The sequence below is a fragment of the Vombatus ursinus genome, unplaced genomic scaffold (genome assembly GCF_900497805.2).
Source record: "Vombatus ursinus unplaced genomic scaffold, bare-nosed wombat genome assembly UNPS02014770.1, whole genome shotgun sequence".
Taxonomy (NCBI): Eukaryota; Metazoa; Chordata; class Mammalia; order Diprotodontia; family Vombatidae; genus Vombatus; species Vombatus ursinus.
The window spans coordinates 6,671,071-6,694,982 of NW_020954548.1; the positions used below are offsets into that span (position 1 = coordinate 6,671,071).

At 37.4% G+C, this 23,912-nt stretch overlaps 1 pseudogene; it reads left to right on the forward strand.

Annotated features, from left to right (window-relative positions):
• LOC114043819 overlaps nucleotides 1–23,391 on the forward strand; it is a 149,413-nt pseudogene extending 126,022 nt beyond the window's left edge.
• The last annotated feature ends 521 nt before the right edge of the window (nucleotides 23,392–23,912 follow it).

The window sequence follows — 23,912 nt, forward strand, 5'->3', positions numbered from 1 at the left end:
AGAGAGAGCAAGTTCTAGGGAAATAATTAGTGGGAATCATAGCAATTTTTATAGTTAATTACCCAAATAAGATCATTTTGTTATTTCCCAAATTCACAGAAGATTTTTAAATATGTTTTTACATAAAATTATTATTTTCATAGTTTGTGTTTCTATGTAACCTTGACCTTATAAAATAACATTCTTATTGAGGTCACTGAGAGGCTAAGTGAATTGCCAAGAGTCATGCATCTTGTATGTAGCAGATGGAGTATCTGATCCCAGACCTTCTTGACTCTGAGGTCAGCCCTCTATCACTCCACCATGCTGTCTCTTAAATGTATTTGTGTTCATAGAAATGAGGTTTGGGAATAACTAAATAAATACATATTGACTCTCTGTAAAGAAGGCGTGAGAAGTTATCTCATAAATGTGAGATGAAGTTGTAGGACATAATAGGTAATACTATACATGTATGTGCACATGCATATACTATTGTGTATATGTATATAAGTATAGAAGCATATGTACACATGCACAAATGTGTAATCTACATGCATGCTTGCATACATAAATACACACCATCTTCACCAAATAACAACCAACTACAACCCAGGCAGGCTAGCCAGCCTACCTAAAGCAAAAAGACACCCTGAGGGAGGGATAGGAAGCAGCATGTGTCAGGAAAGTTAAACCACCACCGTTGCCTTGACCACCATCTCCCCTTATATCCCTCTTGAGTCAGCAAAATACCCTGAACCCAAAAGCCTCAGGGGTAGCAGTGACCTCGAAACCACCACACAGACCTGCTCCCACCCCAGCCCTGACAGCCATCATTGAGGAGAAAAATCACTGTGGAGAAAGGGCTCATCTTTGCCACCAGCAGAAACTGATAAAAAAAAAAAACTGTCGTTGACAGGCACAAGGGTAACAAAAGCTCTGGGAGTGGTAGCAGCCCCCAAACCAAAGGCCTTGCTTCTAATCTCCTGTGGAGAAGGGGCCACCCATCCTCCCAACTGTCACCCATAGGGCAGTCAATACAGTTTAGATGAAGCAGCAAGGCTCATGAAAGGAGACAAGGCAGCACGTGCAAAGCAAGCCACATCACCACTACTACCTTGACCACCATTTCCTTTCAGATTCTGTTGGAGACAGCCCAAGACCCTGGACCCAAAAGCCTTGAGACTAGTAATGCTTCCAGCCTAACACCCTCAGAAATCATTCTGAGAAGCAAACCCTATAAAGATGTAGCTTGGCAATATTCCTGCAAGTACCATGACGACAGAAGACATAGAAAAGATAGTTCTTGCCATCAAAATCCTTGGCATCATCAAATGGTTCAACATAGTAACATAATGTTATCATTGTAAATGAAACTAAAAAAGAATCATTATCATCTGCTTTGTCACTGAATCTAAGGACCATGGGACCTTTCCATCTAACTTACTAAAAACTTTCCATATGGGTTGTCTCCTCCATTACAATTCCTGAGCTCCTGGAGAGCAGGGAATGTTTGATTTTTCTATTTGCATTCCCAGGATTTAGCACAGCATTTTACATGTAAGTGCTTAATGAATGCTTTTTTCATTCAAGCACATGTATACTTGCATACATACATACACACACAAACGCACACACACACAGATAAGACTTCTTTATGCTGTATCATTCCATTTATTACAGGACTGTCAATATAGATTGATTCACTTCCTCTGCTGATGTCAACTCATTGGTAGTTGGAAAGAGAGTACCAAAAGTTAAATTTATGTTTGTGAACAGTCTAAAAGTTGAGTGATTCTGTCCTCTTTTAGACCTATTGGTTTTACTTTGTCATCATCACTGTGGTAGTGAAGGAAGACTGAAAATGATTGTGAAAGGTATTTTATATTTTTTTCAATTTTGTAAGTTATTCACTATAACCAAAAAAGTTCATCATTTGATTACTAACTGGATGATGAAGCCCTCTATGTTTCTCTGCCTGGTACTCAGACAATGTATTACTAGACGGACAATGTATTACTACAACCACGATGAAAACCTTTCATTTTAGTAAATTCTGCCTCAACTTACATTCCATTGGCATAGCTTTTGAGGGGTATTTGGGCACTATTGTGAAGGCCTGTAAGATGAAATATAATATAATAAAATTAATATGGTTTAGTGAATGGAGTTCTGGGCTTAGAGTTGGAAAAACTTGGTTTCAAATAACTCCCCTGATGCATACAGTTGGGTGACTGGGAAAATTAGATAACATCCTGAGCCTTAGTCAATTTCCTAGGACTTACCTATTAAATTAAAGATTGGCTCTGATCAACAAAGGTGCCCAAAGCATGCAGTTAAACTTGGGTGACTTAATGTACTTGTTAATTTCTCCCTGAAAGAAAGAAAAAAATGGACTCTTCCTTTTAGTTCATCAATGTCCTCAAGCCTCATGATCTGCACCACTATCTCATATCAGTCACAGAAAAAAGTTGCCATATTACCTACCTTGATCTTATCATCACCGACAAATGGTGTCACTCAGAGCTGTTAAATTCTCCCACCTGACCATAAACCCTTGTCCTTCCATCTTTGTCTCTGCCATAGCCCTTCAAAACATATTCTTCATCTTCACCATAACTTCCATTCACTCTACTTTTTCCTGCTTTCTCAGTCCATCATTTATTAAGCCCTACTATGTGTCAGGGACTGTGTTAAACTCTGAAAATGCACAAAGAGGTAAAAGACAGTTCCTGCCCTCAAGGAGCTCACAATCTAATGGGAAATATGACAAACAAATATATACAAGCTATATAGAGAATAATTGGGAAATAATTAGCAGGCAGAGGGCACTAGAATTAAGAGGGGTTGGGAAAGTCTTCTCAATTTTTTTTTTGTCATTTAAAGGAACCCAGGGAAATCAGTAGGCAAAGATGAGGAGGGAGAGCATTCTGAGCATGGTGGATAGATAGAGAAAACACCCAGAGCCAAGAGATGGAGTGTCTTGTTTGTGGAACAGCCAGGAGGCCAGTGTTACTAAATGGAAGAGTACATGTTGAGGAGTAAGGTGTATGAAGATTGGACACAGAAAAGAGGATAGGTTATAAAAGTCTTTGAATGCCAAACAAAGGATTTTATATTTGAACCTGAACAATATAATAAAGTTAATTGAGTTGGGGGGGGGATGGCATGGTTGGACCTGCACTTTAGAAAAATCACCTTAATGGCTCAAGGGATTGAAGTGGGGAGATATGTGAGGTAGGCAGATCTACCAGCAGACTATTTCAATAGTCCAAGCATGAGATGGTGAGGGCCTGTATTAGAGTGGGGGCAGCTTTCGAGGAAAGAAGAGGGTATACGTGAGAGATGTTGCAAAGGTCAGGCTATCATTATCCTTCCAGTCACCCAGGGTCACAACTTCAGCATCATCTGGAATTCTTTGCTCTCTCTCTCATCGTCCCTCACTCCCCCAGCCATCAGATCAGTTGCTAAGTCTTATCCATTCTCTCTGCATGTCTCTCACCACTCCCCCCGATTCACCCTACTCTTTCTGCTTCCATTCTCTCTTTTCTGACTTCCCCCATGTACCAAAATAATCTAAATAAAGCATAGGTCCAACTATCCTTCTCAAGTCTTCCCCTATTGCTTTCAGCAAAAAATGGCCTCCTTAGCTGGATGCTGAAAGCCCTATACAACCTAGTTCTAGCCTGCTTTTTCAGATATTTCCCACTGCTCCCCTTTAGAAACTATTCCATCAAAATTGCCTTACTTGATCCTTTTACAGAACAATCCACCTCTGTGGCTTTGAACAAGCCTACCCCTCATGGCAGGTGTATATTCCCTTCTGCTGTGTGGATCACTTAGCTTCCTTCACAATAGAACTTACATGCAATGACATGCTGAAGCTAGCTTGTCCTGGCTCAGAAGAGTCAATTGTTGAATTTTCAATATGAGCATTTATATTGTAGAAATCAACAAACATTACAAATCAGTTCTTGATTTATTATTTTGTTGATTGTCTAAGCCAGGAGCAGGGAATCTGTGGCCTTGGGACTACCTGGGGCCTTCTAGGTCCTCGTGTGTGGCCTTTTGACCTAGTCCAAATTTACAGAATAGATCCTTTTATTAAGTGGATTTGTTCTGTGAAGTTTGGATTCAAAGGGCCACTCTTGAGTACCTAGAAGGCCACATGTGGCCTTGAGACCACAGGTTCCTCACTTATGGTCTAGACCTAAGAGAGTAATAGAGAAAATGTTAATAATGCAGATTAAACTTAAAAGTGTTTCCTGTGTACATTTTTTTTCCAAAGAGTCAGCTGTTAAACATTTTCCTGCACACCCTTGCTTACATGCCACCTATAACCAAAAGTCTTCCCTGATCCCTACAGTTTGATTGTGCTCTACTTACTGAAATCATTTCATATTTATGATATATGATGTTTATGTATATATAATTATAAAGTATTTCATAATATATGTGTTATGTTATGTACCCTCTCCAACAGAATGTAAGCTCCCTGACAGCAGAGGTCTTTTCATTTTGGTATTTGAAACCTTTCCCAATCTGTTACCAGCCTACCTTACCAAGCTGGTTGGTCATTACTCTTCATGAACTCTATTTACCAGCCACACTGGTCTACTTGTTTTTCCTGTACAAGAAATTCTATCTTTCCTCTTCATGCCTCTGCTCAGATGGTCCCCCATGCCCAGAATATACCCCTCCTCAAAGAGTCTCTAACTTTCTTAGACTCACCTTATCTCTAGCACTACCTTCTACTTGATCCCCTTCTGAACACCCCCAGAAACAAGTACAATGAAGGAAAAAAAGAAGTAAGGATGGAAGGAAGGAAGAAAGAAGTTATCACACTCTGTCAAAATTTTAAATTTAAGTATGATTCAATGATGTTACTTAGCCGATATATTCAGGAATGAATTTTCCTCCAACATATCATCTTATCTTTGCTTTCAAATAAGAGAAAATGCAGTGGTTGGGGCAAGGAAAACATCTGGGCAACAGATTGGTTTCAATGATTTGTTTCTTTGCCTCTCATGACAACCAAACCATGCTTAGTTCCTGGGAAAATGATTAATGATTGCCTATAGAAGCCAAAAAAAATTTGCTTCTTTCTTCATTCCTACCTGTAGACAGATGTACTAGTCTTGTTCATTTGGCTTAAACCACCTGAAAACCCAGGCAACCCTCTGCAGAATTAGGATTCTTTTAGTTCCTGGTGGCTCATGTTTAATGCCAGGGAAGCCTTCCATTCTGGGATGTTTACAGAGTGTTCTGTGGAAAGACACAACTATGTCTGTAATACAGTCCTGACTTTTGTCGTCTTTTATAAATTCTTCAGAATGGTGAAATTAAACAATAGAGTTATGACAACAAGACACATACAAAAGTGTGTGGACCAGTGAATGACAAGTGACTCAGTATTCAGGTCAATGTCACCTCCTCTACTAAGCTCTTTTCTGATGATCTGTAGAGGAAATGATGCCAAACATTATCATGTAAATCTTTTGTTTAGCTTGTACCCAAGGCTGGTACTCTTCATTTTTATGTGAATGTCAAATGAGCTCTAACCTCTCTACTTTGGTCTTAAGAAAAGTTTTGGTGGACCTGTCCCTAAGAAGGGAAAGGGAAAAAAACAGTGGCAGCCTCCATAGTGTTATTTAAAGACTCTTTAGAGCCTTTTATGATTAAAAACAACCACATCTCCCCCACTAACATTCTAAGATGCCAAAAGGGGAGTGACGACAGTGAAGGAAGCTTTGTGATTTTTATTTTAGACTGACTGTGACTTAATATAGTTGGAAAATAACTAGAGTGGAGTTGTGAGATCTGTTTTCAAGTTCTGACTCTGTCAAAAATGGGCTATGTGATCTGAGAACAAACAATCTCAAAACTCTGGAACTCAGTTTCCTCATCTGTAAAATAATGACGTGTGAACTAGATCAGAGTTTAGTAACTTTTCTGTGTCATGGAACTTTTGGCGGTCTGGTGTAACCTACAGACTAGTCTCCAGAATAATGTAATTAAATGAATAAAACAAAGTCATTGGATTACAAAAAAAAAACACAGTAAAACAGCATAATATTAAGAAAACAAGTACAGAGACCCCAGATTAAGAACACCTGAACTAGATGATTTCCACATTTTTCCTTTCAGGGTCAGGCATTCAATGAAATTCATTCTAATTTCCCAGGCAGCTAGGTGATGCACTGGATAGAGAACTGGACTTGGAATTAGGAAGACTCTTTTTCCCAAATTCCAAACTGGCCTCAGACATTTATTAGCTGTGGGATCCTAAGCAAGTCACTTAAACCTGTTTGCCTCAGTTTCTCATCTGTTAAAAAAAATGAGCTGGAGAAGGAAACGGCAAAACCACTCCTATCTTTGCCAAGAAAACCCCAAATGGGCTCACAAAAAGTCAGACATGACTGAAGTGACTAAACAATGAAACATTTCTAAATCCTTACCTAAATTATGCAGCCCAATCCGTAGTTGCCTCAATGCATTGTTGAAGAAGAGTGAAAACAAAAAGTAAGACTGGGACAAGCATCTCTGAGTACCCAGTAGAATGAAACCCCTTAAGATCAAAGGTTTCTCAACTCCCTTAAATTTTTATGTTCACTTATTTTGTTTTGTTTTGTGGTTTGCAAAGTTTCCCCAGCCCCTACCTCAGTGCCTAGATCTAGCAAGTGCTTATTAAATGATTATTAGATTGGACTGGATTTCTGTGTCATGAATCAAGAATGTATCTGCTTCTCCTTTGTCAATTAACCACATTAAGACTATGAAAAAAGATTTTGACTCCTCACTTTTGGGAGATGTTATTAGGACTATATTTCACAGTGGGAGAAGGATAGGGGATTGACCTTAGATTCAAGAAGCGAGTCCTGTGTTTAATGTACGTTAGCTTTGTGATCATGGGCAAGTCATTAGTATCTTAGTATATTCCAAGCAGTTCTCTTTTACAATCCCCCCCACCCAGTTGCTTAACTTGATAAAATCACTAACCCAGATTTTCTCTATACCCAGACATAAACATATACACATACAGAGACAGAGAGAAAGAGACAGAGAGACAGATTATATTTTTTGAAAAATGTATTTATTTTTTAAATAGTAAAAGGATTTGAAGGTCATTATGAAAGTGTTGGAGAGTGGTGCTAGATCAATCAGTAGAAGTTACTGGGAGTTAGATTTCTACTACATATAATAACTTGCTAAAAAATGAACTGGAGATGCTCAAAACTGAAGTGACCTACCTTATTAGGCAATCTGTAATTGTCCAGACAGACACAGGATGACCATCATTCAAGTATGTCATCGAAGAGATTTCTTTAGTTAGGGTGCCTTTGGACTAGATGACTTCAAAGTCCCTTTCTAAACCTAGGATTCCAAGCTCCTATTAGCATATCACCGATTGTTTATATGTAGACATATTTGATGAGAAGTGGTGAAAATCCCCCATCACCCCAACCCCAACCTAGCTCTCAGTCTACAATAGGGAGAAGTGGTGGAGTAGCCAGTAGAAAATCCGGGGATGATTCATTGACACAAAAACAAAATCATCTAGCTTTGAATTAAGGTGAAATTATCCACAGCGGAGGTCAAAAAGATTCTGTGTGTTTTGTGATATAAACCAGCTTTTTCTGATGCAGGTATTCTAATAATTATTTTCAGGTTCTCTTTGTAATCATTGCAATGTCCAGGTTGAGAGAATATAGAAGGGAGGGTGGGGAGGAACAGGGAGGAGAGAGAAGGGCATTGAAGGTAATGAAAAGAAAAGCAAAATGTATGTCGACTGACATGCCCATTTTCTTTAGCTGTACAGATGTGATATTCCCTACAGAAACTACTTAGAATGAGATCATTTTCATTGACATTCAGAGAATCTTCCATTGTCTGTAAGAAAGAATCTCTTCTGAAAATAATTGCCTGAGACTTAAAGGATGGGCATGTCCTCATTCCCAAGGTTCATGAAAAATGACTAGGCCCTCTTAGGGTGTCAGTCAAGTAACATCATTTTAATGTCCCAGCAGCCTGTTTTCACTTAGGGCTTTTAAAAGGGTTCTTTCATGCAAAGTGCTGTGTTTGAAGTTACCTGCTCAGTGTATTAACAAGTTGTCCTTAAGCACTTTGGGGATGTCAATGTCCTGGCTTTGAGCCAGACTAAAGAGTAGGTGAATACCTTTCATTTCTGTTATAAACTTTTGCTAAAAAGAGATTTCTACCTCCAAGGAGTGTGTGTTCTTTTGAAAACAAAGTCCTGTTGCTATAAAGACACATGCCTGAGACAGGAAATGGCAGAAGGGAAGAGTTGGACATGGGCTTCCTTTTCTTGCTACTAAACCTAAATTTCTCTGAAAGCATAGTGTTAGGGAGTAGTTAACTAAAACAAGGTAGACCTGGTAGTTAAAACAGCAACAACGATTTATATTATAGAGATAGATTGATAAATATATATGTATATATGTTTTAATACTTTAAAACTGCTCTAAGACTTTTGGGACACCCAGCTTACTAAATAACCTGTGTTATTAGGACTATATTTCACAGTGGGAGAAGGATAGTTTGCATTTTGCAAACTATTTTATCAGTCAAGCATTTTTTTAATAAAATTTTTTGAGATGTGGAATTTTGGACTTGTGATTGTATTGGTTTAAAAAAAAAGATGGTGATGGTTATCACACTGTCTTGAAAATGCAGGTTAGACTCTAGACAAGATTTCTGACTCAAAAAAACAAAAACTACTAGGGAAGTCTGCCATTGTGCATGGAGGATTATCCAGGTAAACCAAAGAAGAACTAAGCATTGTGGAAAGAAAAAATATTTCTCTTATCCTTTATATGTAACCTTCAATCCTACCTCTTCATTTCTATCAATGAAAAATTTTAAATGTCTTTTGTGATTTTTTAAATGAAATGTCATTCTCTTCAGAAGGTACAGGGTGATACCATATATCACACGTTAACAAGTTATGCATGCTCATACATCAGTTATTGCAGAGGATACAGTGTCCTGACTTGTCAAAATTAGACCATTGAGTATTTTTATTGGGGTTGCAATAGTAAAGTCTTATTGCACACCAAGTACTAGAAACCTCAGTGTTATCTCAGACTCTTCCCTCTTCCGTACCTCCCACATCCAACTACCAACTTCTCTATATCTCACATGATATTTCTCACATCACCTCCTTCCTTTTCCCATGGACACCACCCTAAAACAGGACTCATTATGGCTTGCCTGAACTATTACAACAGATGCTGAATTGGTCTTCCCACCTTCTGTCTCAACCCTCTTCTGTTCATCAGTCTTACTACTGGCATATCAACTTTCTTCATGTACCTCTCAAAACCATTTATCAGCCTTTTACTATAGACTTAAGAGTTTAGAGAGATGCAACAAAGTCAGAACTCCTTAACTCAGGCATACCAAACCTTCTATAACAAAATATTTTCCCCATTTGTGACATTGGGTAAGTTGCCTACACTTTTAAAATTGCAATTATTTTTCCTTTATAAAACAAGGGGACTCAATTATATGACTTCTGATATCCCCTTAAACTCTCAGTCAAACATGCTATAATCTTGTCTTTCCAGTCTTAATTCATAGTTCCTCCCTCTGGATTATTCTTTTTTTTATACTTGTCCACCACTTTCTTTGGTCAGGAAGGCTACGCCTGGATAGCTTCACTCCTACTACACCAACTTGGTAAATTCTACCCATCCTCCAAAGCCTGGCTGAAATATTCCCTCCCTTGTGAAGCATTCCCTGAGGTCCAGAGCTAAAAAAAAAAAAAAGAGCCTTCCTTCGTAAGACCTTGTATAATATTTGCAACCCTTTGGTATTCTAATCATATCTGTTCTTCACTGTCATTATAATACCATTATTGAATAATCATTATAAAGCTCTTAATATGTGTCATATACCCTACCCCTTACTGCCCCTCTTACACTGTGAGTTCACTGGGGCAAGGCTATGTTGTATTGATCTTTGTATTGCCACCAAAACTACTTCATACACAGTAGGAGCATAATCTTTGACTGCTGAATGAATTATTGCATTTGACATTCCACCATAAAATGTGGTTTTTTTAGACTCAGTTTTAAAGAGAAAACAATTTTCTTGCCATTAATAAAGGAAATTGTATACTCAAAAGCTTGCAGTAAGCAACTCTTGTATAGGAAAGTAGTTGAATCTATGAGAATTAATTAACTACAGATTCTTGCCATGCTACTTAATTTTTATTATTTTAAAAGCATTCACTTTAGCATTGTTTTTAAAAATTGAGTTGCAAATGCTCTCCCTCCCTTCAGCCACTCCCCTGTCCATTGAGAAGACAAGTGATATGATATTAATTTACATGTGAAATTGTGCAAAACATTTCCATATTACCCAAGTTACAAAAAAAGAAAGAAAATACAAAGAGAAAAAATATACTTCAATGTATGCCCAGAATTCATCAGTTCTCTCTCTGGAGATAGATAACATTTTTCATCATGAGACCTTTGGAATTGTCTTGGATCATTGTATTGATCAGAATAGCTAAATCTTTCACAGTTGATTATCAATACAATATTGCTATTACCATATATCATTATACATCTCCTTGTCCAACTAATTTCACTCTGCATCAATTCATAGGTTTTTCCAAAACCATTACTCTCATCATTTTTTCTTTTGTTTGAGCATTCTTTTTTAAAAATTTGAGTTCTGAGTTTTCTCCATTTCTCCCACTCCACCTCCACCCATTGAAAAGGCAAGAAATGTGTTATCAACTATACAAGTGAAATAATGCAAAACATATTTCCACATTAGCCATGTTACAAAAAAACAGCAAGAAAAACAAATTGAAAAAAATATGCTTCAATCTGCACTCAGACTTCATTAGTTCTCTCTCTGGAGATGAATAATATTTTTCACCATAATTCCTTTGGAATTGTCTTGGATCATTGTACTGATCAGAACAACAAAGTCATCCAAGGTTGATCATCCTTACAATATTGTTGTTGTATACAGTGTTCTCCTGGTTCTGCTCATTTCACTTTGCATCAGTTCATGTATGTCTTTCCAGATTTTTCAGAAAGCACCCTGCTCATCATTTCTTATAGCACAATAGTATTCCATCACAATTATATACCACAATTTGTCATGTTATTTCCTAGTTTGTACTGTGTTTTCCTTTTAAGATGAACCTAATCACCCTTTCTCCATTTCATATGGATAGTACTTTGGAGACGGGGGTGGGATGAGGAAAGGTTCAAACTTCTGTGGAGACCTCCCAGTGTGGAAACTGCCACCACTGACACAGACTAAAAATTCTTCTGTAGAGTTAGTTGGGGTAATCAAAGACTTTTTACTTTTCCATGGTCATATAGCTAAAAGAGCCAGAAGGAATACTTGAACCCAACTACTGCTGATGATAAGGCTGGCATTCTAACCACTGAGAAAGGCTATTCCATAAATAGCCCATAAGTGCTTTAAAAATTAGCCTTCTATCTAAATTTCAAATAGATACAGGGTCAACTTTGAAAGAACTTTTTTTTTAGTTCCCAAAAGATTTAGTCAATGGAAAGGAATCCAGCAATAAATCTCAACTCTATATTTTGAGAACAATTTGGGAATTAATTTAATAAACAAGTTGATGTGATAATAAAATGTTTCTCTAACTATGAGCACAGAGAAAAAGAATATTAATAAGTGCTTGCTTTTATATAACTCTTTAAGGTTCAGAAAGTTATACATACATATATATGTATCTGTGTGTGTATAAAACATTATCTCATTTCATCCTCAAAACAACCATGTGAGGATGAGTAAACTGAGTCTAGGAGAAGGTAAGTGACTTGTTCAGGGTCACATAGCAAGTAGGTTATAAGGCAAGATTTGAGGTCTTCCTGACTCCAAATTCAATTGTCAATCCATAATACAGTATTTAACTGCTTTGGGGGGGTAGATAGACACTAGAATTTCTCAAAATTTGAACAGACATTTTCATTGCTACAGACTTAAGAGTTTAGAGAGATGAAATTGAATTTTAGACTTATAGCATCTTAAAACTGACAAATGTCTAGTAATCTTGTCAAACTTCCCACTCAATAGAGGAATTACTTCTGTGCTTTTCCTGAAAGCTATCTAATCTCTGTTAGAATATAAGATCATGAGAGTAAAGCTGTTTTTGGGTTGGTTGGTTGGTTGGTTGGTTGGTTGGTTGGTTGGTTTGGTTATATCTTTATATCTCCAAAGCTTAACATATAGCCTTGTATATGCCAGTTGCTTAATTAATGTTTTCTTGATTATATATTTTGGTGAACTCTATCTTCCAGAATCATTCATTCAATTTTTCATAGTCCTAGTTAATTCGAACAGAGAAGGTGCTGACTTACATCTTGCATCAGTAGAGGGAATGTCCTCAAGTAAAAGCTCCTATATCAACAACATCACAGTTCCAGACCTCATCCTTATCCTTATTCTGAATTATTAGAAAGTTGTTTCTTATACAGAGCAGATCCTTCATTCATTCAACCACTACATGCATTGTTTTAGGGAATAGTGAAAATATAAAGATAATTTGGAAAGATTCCTTACCCTCAAAAAGTTTGTAATGCAGATTAGGATATCATTAAAGCAAATCTGCCTCCCTATAACTTCCACTTATTAGTCATAGATCTGTCCTCTGGATCTACACAGAATAAATTTAATCCTTTCACATTACAGTCAGGTGGGCATCTAGGGTTTGGGGGGAGGAAGAGATTAGTGGTGGAGAGTTATTCATGATTTCCCCAGTGCTCACAGTCCCTCCTTTGATACAGACCACAACTCCACTTTGCCTAATTAGCTTATCTTCATAAGCGTTCTTGGTTGAAAACTTCACCAACTCCCTTAGTGGAGCTACTCTGGAGCTTGCATGCCAGACATCCAGGCTAACACAGGCCCATAATAATCAAAACCATCCTAGGGTGGAAGAATCTGCCAGAACTTGAGCATTGTTGACATGACCTTCAAGAATCCAGTATTACTTCTATGTGATAATGAGACATTAGAGGAAGACTTGATGTGAGTGATGCTTTTCCAAAGTATTTGAAAATTTCAAATTTTCAGGGCATGTCTATTATCAGAGACCTACTAATGAGCTAAATAGGGGGAGGTCTAAAACATGATCCTGGAAAAAAGGCGTAAATTTTAAAGAAGGAAAAATCAGAGTGAAGATGCAGTAGTGGTTGTAGCATAGTGGGATCAGATGCATAAAAAGGCAACATGGTCATTTAGATAAAGTAAGGTGGGGGCCATGGGGTAGAGAAGGAAGTTCAGATACTATGTGACTATAGTACAGAGAAACTGTCTTCAAAACTAGGGCTGGGCCAACCATTCAGGCAGAGGAAGTGTCTCATGTTAACCAGGACAAGACAGAGAAAAGACCTCATTGGTGAGATTGAACATTAAACAGAATGTAGTGCCATGTCAAGGGCCTTGGATTTGCAGAGAACCATGGGAAGATGAGAAATGATGCAGAGTGAAGCAAGCAGAACCAGGAAAAAATATACAAAAGGATTAAAACACTTTAAGCAGAAAGAACAATTAAATGAACCTGAAAACCATATAATAATGTCCAAGCTTAGCCTGTGGGTAATATTGGGAAAATACACTTCCATTCATCAGAGAGGTCATTCCAGAGTAGACCATGGGAGTTTAATATTCTATAGGATGCCAGAAACATTAAATGTTTAGAGTAGTTTTGATGAGCTTTTTTTTCCCTTTAATCTCTGTTACGAGGAACATCTCTCTAGGTAGGTGAAGGGATAACAATATACTTGTAATTAACATGATTTATAAAAAAGGCATATATAAAAATTATAAGAATGCAAAATCAACAAACCTGAATTCAAAATCTGGTTGTTACTTATTCATCATCTAATGGGCAAGCACCTGTTGATCAACATCTCCATGAGAACATGGCCACTTTACCATCCTTGAACTCAGTTTCCTTAATCCATAAAATTACAGGGTTTGACTAGGTGATGTCTAAGGTCGCTTATAATTCAAAATCTTATGACAAACAATTCTTGGTGCATGGGGGAGGGGAAAAACGACTCAGTCAATGAGCCAAGGGCAAGACGAGGCCCTACCCAAATCCATAGCACAAAGATGAGAGCTTTAATGAAGGTATTCATGCAGAGACTTTCAAGAGGTAGATGAGTATCTATTAAGGATAAACAATATCCAAACACAGAACTAAGGGTTATATAAATTGATTCCAGAAGAGTTGGTATGCTAAAATCCCTAAATGATCTGGCACATCCTCAGTTTTTATTCCCATTATGACATGATTCCTACACTACAGTTTAACTAGTATTTATTATAGTCTAAACATTTCCTAAACCATCTTACCTCTTTTACCCTTGGTCACTCTATTACCTCTGCCTAAAATTCTTCACCCTTTCTTCCTCTGTTGAAATCCTTGTCATCTTTCAAGAACAAGGTAATAAAATGTTAACTTTTTCATGAAGCTTCAAGTGATTCCTTGCAAAGAGAAGTGATCTCTCTCTCTCTCTCTCTCTCTCTCTCTTTCTCTCTCTCTCTCACTCTGTCTCTATCTCTCTGTCTATCTCTCTCTGTCTCTCTCTGTGTCTGTCTGTCTGTCTGTCTCTCTCTCCTAAATGTACTGGAGAAATATTTTTATGCCTTATGGCACTTATACAGTTCTACCTAGTCTTACTTTATAAGCTCCTTGAAGGAAGAGACAATGACGTGCTCACAGTAAATATTCAATAAATACCAATTTAACGAATGAATAGAGTTTAAGAGGTTCTATGTTTTCAAGAACCATGAGTGAGGGATAGATACTAGGGTTTAGATGAGGGCTTGATATAGGAAGTGGTTCTTGGAGTTAAACTTCAACCCTCTATCTTTATAGTGTGTAAGACAAGGTACGCAGATGATCAAATGCCCTAATTTACCACCCACCCTCATCGTAAGCACGCACATATATAGAGACATGAGATACTTTCCAAAGTTATCAAAGTCCATTCGTATCCTAAAATACTGAACAATGTATTTTCTCTCTTTAGAGCAAGAAGCTCATTGTGTTTTCCATTATTACCTAAAGAAGATTGACCCAAGGGAATGGAAATAGACATTTGATAAGGCTTGTGATAACAATGGTGCTACTTCTTTTTCTTTATTGGCTCTCCTACCCAACAAAGTACATTTAGTCATGTTTCAGAACTTGAAGAGATCTCTTTATTTTTCAGATAAGGAACTAAGTGTCAAAACTGAAATGGTTTGTCCAAGGAGTTAGTGTTAGTGCCAAGACTGTAACCTAGAACTCTTGCTTTTCAGTTCAACATTCAGTTAATTCCATTCTATCCCATATTTATTCAATGCTAATCTTGTGCAAGCCACTGGGGGCATAAACACAACAACAATAAAAAAAAGAAATAAATAAAAAAAAACAGTCCTGTTCTCTAGAAATGGACACTCTAATGTGGGTGGGGGAGGATATAACCTAGGCCTAAATAAATATATACAAAGTAATTTCCAAGAAAGAGACAGAGACACAGAAACAGAGAGAGAGAGAGAGAGAGAGAGAGAGAGAGAGGGAGAGAGAGAATTTGATCTTATCTTCCTCATCAAATTTAGTAAGTTTATAAACCCTTTACTAACCAAGGTTGATTAAGCCTCATTACTGTCTGGTGGTCAGTGATATCCTCCTTGTACGCCGAGACTTGTGAGGTAATGTGTTTTGGCAGATATCGTACAAAGGTACTGTGGCAAGAGTATACTCAAGAGCTCTGTAGTTTTCATTCTAAAGTAGGTCTATTAAAATGAAACCAATTTCCAAGAATAACTTCAATTAGCAGACATCATTAAAGCCTAATTGAACCTCTAGCCTTAGCCCTTAACCTGGGAGCTTAACGAGGGCCCCTGTGCTACTTGTTGCCAGAGGCAAAATCACGTCTGATAGTAAGATGTGGAAGTACTAAGGAGTTAATTTTCCCAGTGAGGGGTGCAGCCATCCAAAGAAAACAAGGGAGAAATCCAACTGAATTGACAAAAGGATTGTGTGCTTTAGGGACCACCAGGCCTGCAACTTCAGTAGTCAGCTTTTGTTTCTGCCCACTTCCCACAACGAAAGCTGCCGCTTTTACTGGCTTGTATTTCCTCCCCAAAACGTAGAATGTTGTGCATATATTCAAGTCCTACCTCGACCAAGAAACGTTGGTGTTTGCTTCTTTCTCTCATATGAAATACACACCTGAAGTCTTTTACTCCCTAGCTTCACCCTGCCTTTCTAGACTTAATTTACCTTAGTTGCTATCCTACACTTTATCTACATTCCAGCCAAACTGTCATAATTGCTCAGTCTTGAACTCAAGATTCTACCTCCCATTGCCGGGTTTTTGCACAGGATGTCCCATATACCTAGAATACATGACCTTCTCACTTGTACCTCTTAGAATTTTTATCTTTCTTTAAGTCTCAAATCTGGCACCATCTCTTATATGAAATCTTTCATGATCTTTATAGTTGTTACTTTTCTCTCCTGCCTCAAATATTTATATTATATGATATCTACATAAATACATGTATATATATATACATGCATGCATATCTGAATGTATATATATATGGCATATAGGCAGGCATACAAGTGGTTATATGTGTGTATATATGCGCACATGCACATACATGCACATATGTATGTGTATATGCCAAGCTGATACAGTGGATGGAGTGCTATTCTTGGAGCCAGAAAGTCCTGAGTTCAAATTCAACCTCAGACACTTATTAGTTTTGTGACCCTGGACAAGTCACTTATCCTCCCTAAGCCTCAGTTTCCTCATCAGGAAAATGGGGATAATAATAGCACCTATGCCCAAGAATTGTTGTGAGAATAAAGTTGGATAATAGTTGTGCTTTGCAAATCTTATATTGAAATGTAGTTTTTATATGTAAATGTATATTATAAGTTTTAGCAGAGATTAAGCCAATATGTGGCAGAGCCCTAACTTAAACCTAGATCATCTCTAAGATCTCTAATTTCATTGTTCTCTTTTTTAAATTTTTATTTATTTTACTCTGAACTTAAGAAGTAAAACAGACATTTCCATAACATAGTATATGATTGCACATGAAACTGCAAATCTGTTATGTACAACTTGCTATTCTTTTTAAATATATAATAAGGTTATCATGTAATTTTTTTATTGCTCTTTTCGTGATACCACACTCTACAGAGGTGGTAAACATCGAAGTACCTTAACCACCAAGACAAGCAAACAAATAGATCAAAGCATATAAACGCAGTAATATGAACATAGACTAAGAAGTATAAACCCTGAAGTAAATACCTATTCTTTGTTGAATACCTCTGTTCTGAGGACTTCAGAGTAAAGATAAAAAGAGAGAGATGAGGAAGGAGAAGAGGAGAGGACAGAAGAGGAAGAGAGGAGAAGGAAGGGGGAGAACAGAGTGAGAAAGAAAAAGAAAAAGACACAGTGGAAGACACTGCATAGAGAATTTGACTTTCAGTCCAGTATTTTAAGTCTGCCTGTGCCATCAACTCACCACATGAACCTGAGAAAGTCACACCCCTCTCATCTTCTGCCAAATTAAAGGGTTGAATTGAATCCCTAAAATCTTTTCCATCTTTGTGATTCTTTAATGTGCGATCTGTAATACTGTAGTCTATGGTCTGGGCAATTACTGGTCCCCAGAATAAGAAAGTTAATTTGATTCAAAATAGTTTTTAATCTCCTTATTATGAATGTGTGAGGCACAGACCCATCTGCTGGGAATACAAGGACAAATAAGACATAAATCTTCATCCCAAGAAGCTTACAGTGTAACAGGGAAAATAAGGCATATATTCAATTAATTATAAGAAAATGAATAATGTAATATATGCTATTGAAAGAATCAAACAATGTGTCATGAGAAATTTGAGGAAGGAAAGATTGTTTTTTATTGGTGTTGGGGGGAAGAGTGAGGGAGGATTAGAGAAGGTTTAATGAAGGAAGCTTCCTCTGAGTCTATGGCAGTCTAACATTGCCTGCTGTTTGTGCCTGAGGAAAACTGTCCATTTTTTTTTAAATGAAACAAAACAGACCCACATGTGAAGATGAGTGAGGTGTATGCACAAAGTCAATGGCTGTACTTCCAAATATGGTTAAAGACTTAAATCCTTTTTAGTTTTTCCTAAGCTTGCGTCTCCTGTTCTCCTGTTGATTAAATGCATGATTCATCAGTAATCTCCCTATAAGCTGTTTTGACTATTTAAAATATTTCTAAGAATAACAAAAGACTTCTCTTAGATGTGCAGTGAAAAGTTTTGCCATGTTAAGTTGGCAAAAAAATATAATAAATAAAACAGATAGGAGTAGATACAGAGAAATGGTGTAGTAAATACAGTACAATTAATTCATCACTCAGTTTGAATACCGATGGGTAGAGGTTTATCATATTAAACCATGCTGACTCCTGTTTCTTATTTCCCACACATGCCATTACCACTCACTCAAATGGTTATGTCCCCAAAATAGGAGTTAACCACTCTGATTTTTTTCCTCTTTTGTAATAGGAATAATGATACCTATAATATTTATCTCATTAGGTTGTTGTGATAATAAAATTAGACAAAATATATTAGCTATTATTACGGGCAGCCAGTGGTACAGTGGATACAATGCTGGGCGGTGTCAAATTTGGCCTTAGACACTTACTAGCTCTGTGGCCCTGGGCAAGTAACTTAATTTCTGTTGGAGTTTTTCCTCAATTGTAAAATGGTATTAATAATAGCACCTACATTGTAGAGTTGTTTTGAGGATCAAATGAGACAAAATTTGTAAAAAGCACTTAGCCTAGTGCCTGGCACATAGTAGATACTATATAAATTGTTATTTTCTTGCCTTCCTCATTATCAATATTACTGTTATTATTTTGTCTGGACTAAGAATTCAGTGGTACAGGGAACAGTCTCATAAGGAACATCTCTCAATCAATGTAGAGAATCAACTATGTTGAAATTTAAAGTCTTAGGGAATGCATGAGGCTACTGAGAGTTTAAGTGACTTACCAGGGTCATAGCCACAGTATATATTAGAGATGGCATTTAAACTCAGGTCATCTTGACTTAGAGAACAGTTTTACATCAATTATTAATAATTGCCATCATCATCAATCATCATCACATTGTTGTTGTTTTAGTAATAGAAGCAGGAGTAGAAATAGTAGTAGTGTCAGTAGTAGTAATGAAAATACTATAATTATTACTAATACTATTCTGTACTAAATGCTAGCTATTACCACTAAAATAGTACAGTATTTTATCTCAGGACTATTTCTTTATGAATTCAAAGATAAGATGAGAATAATGAGACAACTATTAATAATAATCATTTATAATTAATTACTTGATAAATAAAAAAAATCACCTTACAAGATTTGGTGACTAATAGGACATTAGGAAGTTTGAAGATAGTAATTCCTGTTAAGCGATAAGGTCAGAAACCAGGTTGGGGTTGTGAAATAAATGAGTGGAATCTAATGTAGAGAGTTTTTTCTAGGAGTTTAAAGGAGAAAGAGCTGAGAAAAAGGATGGCAACATGAGAGGATTGTAGGGTCTAGTGAAGATTGGAGGAGTTTTTTTGTTTGTTTTATATTGCTTTTAATTTATGGGAAAGTGTGTTTGTAGTCTAAAGGAACACATATATAGGGATGGATGGAAGATCAGAATGAAAAGAATGATTTGTGGGGGCAATCTAATGAAGAAGATAGAAAGGAATGTGATCAAAGGTACACATAGAAGGGTTGACCTTGGCAAGAGGAAAGACTTTCATAAAAGTCTGGAGTAAAAATAGAAAAGTGGAATGGTTTCAAGGGAGTATGAGTGGTGGAAAAGAACTCATGACAAAAGGTCTCTATTTTTTTGAGTAATATTTGAAGGCAAGTCCTCAGTTTTAAGGATAGGAAGAGGGATGGTATGAGATTCAATAGGAAAGAAGAGAAATTTCTGAACCCCCACTTTGGGAAGTCAAAGAGATAATTGATTATGAAGCAGTAAAATAAATTACTTTGCTGCAGTAATAGCCCAAATGAGATTAAGTAACAAATTTGTAGTGGATCTAATTAGTTTGGTTGCAGAACATTCAACAGCTCCACTCAGCAGGACATGAATAAAAATAGTTGAAGAAGCCCTAGGAATAATAAAGGATTGTGGTTTGCCAAGAAGTAAACAGTGATAGGAGAAGAGAGCAAAGGATCTGAAAATAAGGGATAGTACAGTGTTGAACAATTTGACTCTCAAGATTGAGAAGGGAGGAAATTGAAGTAACGGCAGTAGGAATAGTCTAATAAAGTAGTTGATGAAGGGATTGGAGATAAGAGTGATGACAATGAACAGGTTTAGAAGTAAAGCATAGGCACAATGGGAATAATAGGAAGGTATGATCAGATAGTGGAATTTCAGAGTTCTTAATTATAGAAATAAAACAGTTCTGGATGGTGGTAAGATCAAAGGTTTCAGCATCCTTTTGTGTAGCTAGGTGGTGGAGTGGATAGAAAAATGGACTTAGAATCAGGAAGACTCATCTTCATGAGTTCAAATCTAGCCTCAGACATTTTACTACCTGTATGACTCTGGGCAAGTCAGTTTACCCTGTTTGCCTCAGTTTCCTCATTTACAAAATGAGTTGAAGAAGGAAATGGTAAACCACTCTAGTATTTTTGCCAAGAAAATACTAAATGGGGTCATGAAGAGTTGGATGAAACTGAAAAAAAAATGGTGAACTGACTTGTATAGTTGAGGTAGAATAGAGACGTAGGTCATGGAAGTTGAGTAGGTTGAGGAACTGATAGGTTAGGGTATTTAAGGAATCATTAGTATTTATACTGAAGTCCCCTAGTATAAGAAAAGGAGTTGTGGAATGGAATACTTTGAATCAGATACTGAACTCAGTATTAACTAACACTAATCCTATTTTCTGAATTGGTTTAATTGCCTCTGTAGTATTTTAAGGATAAACCTTTCCTTCATCCCTTCCAATTTATTGATAGAAGTGTTACTTCAGAATGACTCATGTTCTCCTCCTCTTCTGCCTCACTTTTTTTCAATATTTTAATACAGTCATTTCCTAAACCTCCCTCCCTTTGCCTCTTTCTTTTGGTGTATGTTAAACATATAAATCATTTTTATCTATTTATCTCTCTAATCCCCAAGCCCATTTACATCCTTTATTTGTCTATGAAAGTAACCATTGGGCATTTGTAAATTAGGTCAAAGATTTTGGTATTTTGATGTTCTCTTATGATTGTTTGCTATACCAAACAAAATTGCCTTACCAATATTTCTGTCATTCTGGTATCTCTTTGAATCTAACTCCAATCCCCCATTCATCACTTGAGAGATTTGTATATCATAATTCCGCTGGATTTTTACTAGCCTGAAGAAGCACTTAAAATATTGATTTTCTAGTCCTGTGTGACATATATGTGTAATTCCTTTCTTAAGTCTATCCTCCACCCATTGTGACCATCCCAGATTTTAACAATCTTTCTAGAGTGTTGCAGGACCTGAAAAACATTTATAATAACTCCCCTCTTGGGACTTATGATAATTTAATATCATAGCACCATTGTTGTGCTAATTCTCTATGAAATTTACTCCAGGCTTGCTCCCTGGGTTTTTTGCACTCTACGTCTTCTCCCTCATCTCCTTTCAAGGCATCACCAACATTGCAGCCCAGCAGGTCCCCTCAGGACAGTACCCCTTCCCCTCCATCCAGTAAGGATGGTTCCTATTGACTATGTAGCCAAAAAAGAAAAAGCTAAAAAGTTTCTACAGAAGTTTTATCAGGATGATGAGTTTGGCAAGAAACAACTTAAGTATGAGGTCCAAATAATAAATTTGGCTCACAGGGAGCAAAGGGCTCTGTATGTGAACCTGGTTCACAAGGTGGACCCTGAGCTGGTGGACTCAATTTCTGAAAAATAGCACTATACCTAGCTCTTTACTGATGCTGTACAGGAGCTGCTACCACAGTATAAAGAAAAGGAGGTAGTGAAGGAAGATGTCTTAGATGTATATATTTAATATTACCTAATGATGGAGCATTGGAGCCAGGACCTTGGAGCAATGATTAGTACCTAGAATCAATATCCCTCTGACCTCAAGTGTAGATTTCAACATTACTTCTAGAGCTCAAGCAGCAGCAAACCATGGATGCTTTGAGAAACATGGGTTGTTTCCCTAGGAAAGTTGGTGCTGCCCATAGAATTGTCACCTTTGTCTCTGAAGTCAAAACCAGGATGGTAGTTGCTACATACACCTGTGATTGGTGTGGGACTGAGACCTGCCAAGCAATCCAGTCTCCTACTTTCATGCCACTGATTATGTGCCCAGGGCAGGGGTGTCCAGTTGACTGCTCAAGATGATGGTTCTACTTACATGGTTCCAAAATTCATCAAGTTCTAGGAATTGAAAATGCAGGAATATAGTGAGTAGGCACAGGTACCTATTAGGAACATCCTTCATAGTATCACAGTGTTGGTAGGAGAGAACACATGGTTGGCCTAGCCTGCCAAGCATGGCAGAGATGGCAATGCTATCTCTGGCATTTTCTGCCGATGTTGAATACTGACTTTTGACAGGTCCTGCTGCCAGAAACTTGTTTGGAAGCACATCAGATTGTGAAGAGTGAAGATGATAAAACTGGTTTTGGGGAGATGAGCAAAAGCACTGAAACAAACTGCAGAAGAGGATTTCTACGAAAAGCTCACAGTTTCAATTGTCTCTGAAATATGTGGCCTTGAGGGGGTAAAGAAGGTATTGCTCCTTCTTTTTGCTGGTGGAGTGACCAGTTGTCCTAAGGTATGAAGATCTGAGGAAATATCTGTTTGATAGAGGATCTTTGTGTGGCTGAGTCTCAGCACCTCTCATACTGATATTCTGCTCCACTCTCCAAACTGATATACAATAAGCTGGAGGTCATTAGGTGTGGGACTAACTGTAGGAGTGCTTCAGGATACAATGATCAAGGAACTGACCTTAGAAAGAGATGCCCTGGTACTAGCTGATCAGGGTATGCACTCTATTAATGAGTTTGACAAGATGGCAGAGGTCGATTGCATAACAATCCATGAAGTGATGGAGCAGCAAACTGTTTCTATAGCCAAATTAGCTATCCTTATCAAAATTAATGTTTGATACTTTACCTTAGCTACTGCTCACCCAGCTTATGAATGATCTAGACCTCTTTGCAGCCTGAATCAGAACATAAAGCTTTTTGCTGATCTCCTGTCCCCATCTGATCTGCTCTGGGTCATTCACAACTACCCTGACAGAAACAGTGCAGTTTGGCCCAGCACATTATACATGTGCACCAACATGGTAGGTAGCCTCCCAGACAGTATGAGCCAGTGGAAGTGAAACTTACAATAAATCAATCAATAAACATTTATTAAGTGTCTACTATATGCCAGGCACTGTGCCACACATTGAGGATACAAAAAGAGGTAAAAGATAGTCTCTGCCCTCAAGGAACTTATAGTCTAAAGGGGGATACAACATGCAAACAAATATATACAAAACAAGCTATATACAAGATTAAAGGGGAATAATTAAGAGAGGGAAGGCTTCCTATAGAAGGTAGGGTTTTAGTTGGGACTTAAGTGAAGAAAGGGAGGTCAGCAGTCAGAGTGGAAGAGTGAAAGCATTCCAGGTAAGAGGTATTACATTGCCACGTGCTGGGAGGAATCACCTGCAGAGCCAAGTCTTTGGCTGACTATATCACAGATGTCTATGTGGACAAGAGATGTGAGGGTTGGGCCAGTAAAGATGCCACTACACCTCTGATAGGACCTTGTTAACTGCTATCTTTCCACTGCTTTGGCCCAACTGTATGGTAGACAGTATGGAAAAGGAAGATGTGAATAAGCCTCAAAACTAA